The following is a 7095-nucleotide window of genomic DNA, read 5'->3' on the forward strand; positions in this document are numbered from 1 at the left end:
TTAAAATATACATATATAATAAAATTAGACTCTACAATATAAATTTTGGTCCTTCTTAAGTCAAAGTTTAATTTTGTTAATTGACATTTTTAAATATTTTATTTAAAAATTAATAAAGATTAAACCTAAAAAGTTTAAACATTAATTAATATTCGAAAATAGAACAAAATGAATTGTTAAATTAGAAAAATCTAAAAACAGTGAATTTATAAAATATCATTAAAGTTGACAGATGTAATCCCGTCCACAAAAGGATAAACTTTAACGCTGGTTATTTAATATACATGGTTTGGAGCTTATATATTAAAAATGGTCGTTTAATATACTTGGTATGGAGCTTATATATTAAATGCCGCAAATAAAAATGGGAATCATTAAAATCCAATTTAGTTTTGTTTACAACCAAAATTGGAAAATTTTGTTACTATTTCTTAATGTTATGATCGAATTAAACTTTCTTGTTCCGTATATGGGGTATATATGCTACAATATTCATATTTATATTTTAGAGTTTCGTACGTCATGATATTTTTATTGTAATTAATATCTTAATTAACAATTATATATATTATGAAAAACTATATTTTCCAATAGAATTAATTATAATTTTTGTCGTAATCTTTATGAAAAAAAAAAAAAAAAAAAAAAAAAACACCCTCCTCGTTAGGTTATTGACATTATCTAAATAAAATATATAATAAAAAGAACTTTTCTCTCTAGCATGTCTAGGGTTTCAGCTTCCCTATAGGTTAAACCTATTTTTCCGAGCGTTTTTGTCTGATTTTCTTACGGTTTCCGACCGGTGAACACGATACAGATTGTTTGGCGACGAAGCTTATCTATTCCCTGGACAGAATGGCGACGCCGAACGTGGGAGGAGAGGTTGCAGGTTTGACAGCGCGTTGGGCCGACTTGGTGCTTGAAGAGGAAGCGGTGACGTTCGAGCCAGAACAGCCGAATGAAGGAGACGACCGACAAGATGGGGAGGAGACATGGGTTTTGATCGGTCATTTTCTGACAGAGAAGACGGTGAAAGTTGAGTTCATGCGTCAGGTGCTTGCTTCGGTATGGCAGCCGGTTCGTGGGGTGCAGGTGACGGAGGTACAACCTAAATTATTTATGTTCGTCTTCTATCACTACACCGACATACAGTATGTGTTGGAAGGGGGACCATGGGCGTTTCAGAATCATACACTAGTCTGTAAACAGCTTCCACCAGGAGCGATCCCGACAGAGATACCACTTGATACGGTGGAATTATGGGTTCAGTGTTACGACTTTCCGTTTGGATATACTTCGGACAAAATACTAGAGCAAATTGGAAATTTTTTGGGAGTGTTTGTCAAATTGGATGATAAATTTCTAGATGCGCCATGGCTAACTTATTATCGAATACGTGTTGCAATCCCGGTGGACAAGCCAATTAAGCGCAGGATGAGAATGTTGAAGCGTGATAAGACGTATTGTTGGATTAATTTCAGGTATGAGAGATTACATACCTTTTGTTTTTATTGTGGAATGATGGGACATGCATATAGATTTTGTCTTAAAGCCCGTAATGTAACCATACCAGTGGAGCAGTTTCCGTATAGTGATGACTTAAGAGCTGGAGGGATACGTGGTCCGAGAGAGATTGGTGATCCGTGGCTAGTGCCTCTTGGGGGGAAACCGAAGGGGGAGATGTCACCGCCAATTGGGAGGGATAGGCAGTTTGTGAATGGGGAAGGGAATTCGGGAGGAGGGGAGTAGGGAATGACGCTATGCATGCAGTAATGAAAAGAAGGAGGGATATGGATGGGGGATATAGGGGACGGAATGAGGGTGAGAGGGTGGTTGAGGGAGAGGATATACCAATGACTGATGTTCAAAAAAACTTGCAGATGGCGGGTGCTGCGGTGCAGACCCGCCCGACCCAATGAGTACGCTGAGTTGGAACTGTCGTTGCTTGGGTAATCCACAGACAGTTCGCGTAATTGAGGACATGGTGTCCCGTAAGAAACCCGATTTTGTATTTCTGATGGAAACTAAGGTTAGCCGGGATCATGCTGAACGACTTCGGGTTAAACTTGGTTTCGACGGCCTATTTAATGTTTGATAATGATGGATTGAGTGGTGGTTTAGCACTGTTATGGAGAACTAATAATACAGCAAAATTGATAAGTTATTCTAATAATCATGTTGATATTAAAGTGAGTATGCCAGGATTTGAGAAGTGGAGAATGACAGGTTTTTATGGCTTCCCGAAGCGTCCGCAGAGGAGAGAGTCATGGGACCTTATTTATTCACTAGCAAGTAAGTCGGATTTACCATGGGTAATGATTGGAGATTTTAATGATCTCTTATTCCAGTACGAGAAACGAGGAGGAAACCCCCATCCGGATAGTTTGCTACGGGGCTTTGGAGAAACTATTGAGGAGTGTGGTCTCACACAATTACCAATGTCAGGATATCCGTTTACTTGGGAGAAAGGGAAGGGCACGCCAAATTGGATAGAATAACGATTGGATAAAGTTTTGGCCACCCGGCAGTGGAGAGAATTGGTAGCGGATGCAAGTGTGCAAAATATATTAACCCGAAAATCTGATCATTCTGCTCTTTTCCTTGGGATTCTGAATCTTCGGGAAAGGAGGGGTGGTTTGAAAAGAGGGTTTTGTTTTGAGATGGCATGGCTACATGATGAGGGATGTAGGGAGGTGGTGGAAAGATCCTGGGAACAAGGAAGGAATAGGGGGTTGCAGGAATGTGTGACATTCTATGGAGATCGGTTAACACGATGGGGTGGAAACCGATTCCATAAATTCGGAGAGCGAATACTAGCCTTACGAAAAGAAAAGTTGCAGTTTAGAGGGTGCACAGACCCAGCTTCTTTAGCTGAGTTTCAGAGACTAGATGAGTGCTTGACTCGTATTGAGATACAGGACGATGCTTATTGGAGACAGAGAGCCAAACAGCATTGGCTCAAAGAAGCGGATGCAAATACGAAATTCTATCACAGGTATGCCTCTCATCGAAAGAAAAAGAATACTATTACTAAAATTTTGAATGATAATGGGGATTAGATTGAGGGAGATGCCATGAGGAATATAATCTTAAATTATTATCTGGAAATCTTTAGCTCAAATTCTCCTGCTATTAATGATGATTTCTTTGAGAGTATACAACCACGGGTAACGAATGCTCAGAATGAGGGACTGCTGCGACCCTTTGAGAAGGAAGAGGTGATGTCTGCATTATTTTCAATGTTCCCTGATAAAGCACCAAGCCCGGACGGAATGAATCCTGGTTTTTATCAACACTTCTGGGATGTGGTGGGTAATGATGTGTCTGATTATATTGTGAATTGTTTGAATACTCGCTCATTACCTGCTAATTTGAATGATACAAATATTATCCTGATTCCGAAGAAGAAAACCCCGGAGATGGTTTCTGATTATAGGCCAATAGCTTTGAGTAATGTGATATACAGGATTATGGCAAAGGTAATTACAGCAAGAATGAAACCACTTATGGGAAGTATTATATCTGAGTCTCAGAGTGCGTTCATATCTGACAGGCTAATTACGGATAATATATTAATAGCTGCAGAAGTTGGTCATTTTTTGAACAGGAAACAGTGTGGAGTGGCAGGATGGGGGGCTTTAAAACTGGATATGGCGAAAGCCTACGATCGTATGGAGTGGTCTTTTTTACGGAAGATGCTTCTGGCCCTGGGGTTTGATGGTAGATGGGTGGAGTTAATGATGATGTGTGTGACCACTGTGTCCTATAGTACGTGTACTAGTTAATGGTTCACGGAGTGATCAGATTATTCCAACCCGTGGTTTAAGGCAAGGTGACCCTTTATCACCTTATCTATTCATTATTTGTGCTGAAGGGCTTTCGTTATTGCTACAACAGGCGCAGGCAAAAGGGGAAATCCATGGCTGTAGGGTGGCTAGGGGAGCACCACCCATCTCCCATCTATTCTTTGCTGACGATAGTCTGCTTTTCTTTAAGGCGACCACTCAGGAGGCAGGAGTGGTTAGGCATTGTTTAAAAAAGATATGAAGAAATGTCTGGGCAGGCGGTTAACTATCACAAGTCAAATATATGCTTTAGCAAGAATACCCGGGATGATATACGAGAGGAGGTGGCTAACATATTGGGGGTGGTGCAGGCCCCGAATTTTGGTAAGTATTTAGGACTACCATCATTTGTGGGCAGGAATAGAAAAGCAGCGTTCTCGTATATTGAGGACAAGATAAGGCAGAGAATTGGCTCGTGGAACAAGAAACTTTTATCACAGGTAGGAAAGGAGGTTTTATTGAAAAGTGTGGCTCAGTCTATGCCTACCTTTTCGATGAGTGTCTTTTTGTTGCCTATGACTCTGTGTACTGCCATTGAGAGGACCATGAATCGTTACTGGTGGAGAACAAAAGATGGACAGGGTATCCACTAGAAGGCATGGGATAAGCTATGCATCCCCAAGAAATATGGAGGCTTGGGTTTTAAGGAGCTGCGTGCCTTTAATCTGGCTATGTTGGGTAAACAAGCGTGGCGATTTCTAACACACCCACAATCTTTGGTTTCCAGAGTTTACAAGGTCAGGTATTACCCAACAACCACTTTCTTTGATGCACGCTTGGGGAATAATCCAAGCTTTTGTTGGCGTAGTATATTGGCGGCACAGGAATTAATTTGTGGAGGAGTGAGGCGCAGGATTGGGGATGGAAAATCAACCCTCATATGGGATCATCCATGGCTGCATGATGAGCATATCTCGAAAATAGTAACAGAAAAACCACCCCAGTTGGCACAGGCAAAGGTAATGGGATTAATGGACCAACAAACAGGAACTTGGGATAAGGATATTCTCACAGATATTTTTATACCTGAGGATGTGGAGCGGATATTAAAAATACCTGTATCACCAGACTATGAAGATTTGTGGTATTGGTATGGGGACCCAAAAGGGGAATATACTGTTAAGAATGGTTATAGAACAATAATTGGTGATTACACTCAACCGGTGGGACCTTTGATAAATTAATGAAATTGTGGAAGCTTAAGGTCCCCCCAAAGTGGAAAACATTTTTGTGGAGAGCTTTAAATGATATTTTGCCCACTACGAAGAACCTACTTATAAAGAGAGTTGATATTGATCCAACATGTGCCATGTGTGGGATCATGCATGAAGATATTGTGCACTCATTAATCACATGTGATTATACGGCCAACATTTGGACACAATCCCACCTTCCAATCCCCAATAGTGTCACAAATATTTTCAGTGATTGGTTTAATGAATTGTTAAACATTTTAGATGATAATGAGATTGTTTATGCAGTGGCTCTTCTATACTATATTTGGCGTACGAGGAATGGGGCTGTATGGGAGACATGTTTACCGAGACCACGGAAAGTGATTGCAATGGCAACCTCGGCCGTACAAGCATGGAAAACAGTCCACCCAGGACGGACGGGTACGATAACCACCAATGCGACAAGTGGCCGGAATATTCCTGCCAATCAAGTAGATTCCGTGATGCAAGATGGGGATCACAACATTGCTGCTACAGTAACAATTCCACCTGCGCCTACGCTAGGAAATTCTGAACCAAATGCGTCAGTAATGCAGCATCAAGCAATTTCCTCATCCATGCGGTATCAGTGCTATTTCGACGTAGCATATATTCACCAAACAAACAAGACGGCGATGGGGGCAATTCTACTCAACGGGCAAGGAGGTTATGTCTCTGCTATATTGTCTCCCATGGTGGACTGTTTTTCACTTCTAATGGCGGAAGCTTTTGCATGCAAAGAGGCTTTATCCTGGCTAAGAAATCGTGGGGTAAAATCAATAGAACTTTTCACAGATTGTTTGATGCTTCAACAATACCTATCATCATTGACACACTCGCCACGCTCATACTTGGGTTATGCCATTGATACACTACTGGAAATTATGAAATTTCCGACCACCTGAAAGTGATCTTAAATCAAGTTGAAAGTCTTGTTCCGACCACTTTTGGTATCCGGAAAAACCTTTGTTGCTATTTCCGACCACTTTTTGCTTTCAACTTGATTTAAGATTACTTCCAGGTGGTCGGAAATTCCATAATTTCCAGTAGTGATAGTTGCAGGACTATTATGTCGTATTTTGATTATTGTTCGCTTTGTTATATTCCTAGATTAGACAATTATTTAGCTCATACATTAGCATCTACTGCTTTATCCCGGACGACTATTATGTACTCAGACTCAGGTCCACCAAGCTCTATTTCTGCATATTTTGAATAAATGCCGTACAGGCTCCTTTCAAAAAAAATATAATTAAATAAAAACATAAAAACATAATAAGTGTTAATATAGGTTATGTCCTTGGATTTATGTCCTTGTTGTTAGTGCTGGTCTGTTTGTACATTGTGTTCTCAAGATTGTACATCATCATTTAAAAGACAAAAATGTCCAAGCATATTCTGTTAAATACTCACGTTTAATTTCCTCCTTCATCGCATAATCATCTAGACGTTTCCTACTTCATCGCCTAAGAATCTAAGCCTCAATCTACTATCATATCAGAAATTGAATAATCGAATTCAATAGGTTTTGATCGTTGATCGCTTTTCAATGTTCAAGTGGACTGATTATTGCATGGTTTCTTCTAATTTTATTCTACAAAGGTAAATTTATTGATTAATTTTGTTAATTTAGGGATTTCTTTGGAGTTAAATTCATGTTTGTATAAGAATTAGAACATTTATGAAAAGATTTGAGGCAGTGAATTCCTTAGGTTAGGAAATTATAATTGGCAGGCTTGAATCTTAATTTATAATTTCATTGGAGAAAGTTTCGACCTTCATTTTGTTATGTGGTAATTTTATCCTCAGTTTTGTGTTACTACCCTAGAATTTCATGAATAAAAAAAGAGTATACAAAATGATAAACTCATTGCAATGATTATGTCTATAGTTAAGAATTTCTTGATTTATCTTTATATTAATCCAATATATAATATAATATTTATAGTTGCCCAGAACTCCACATTTTTGCAACCATCATCATAAGGTTAAATGCTATTTCAATTCAGGATAAAGCAGTTTATGGTTCAGATTTA

This window comes from Ipomoea nil, unplaced genomic scaffold, assembly GCF_001879475.1.
Source record: "Ipomoea nil cultivar Tokyo-kokei standard unplaced genomic scaffold, Asagao_1.1 scaffold3170, whole genome shotgun sequence".
Lineage (NCBI taxonomy): Eukaryota > Viridiplantae > Streptophyta > Magnoliopsida > Solanales > Convolvulaceae > Ipomoea > Ipomoea nil.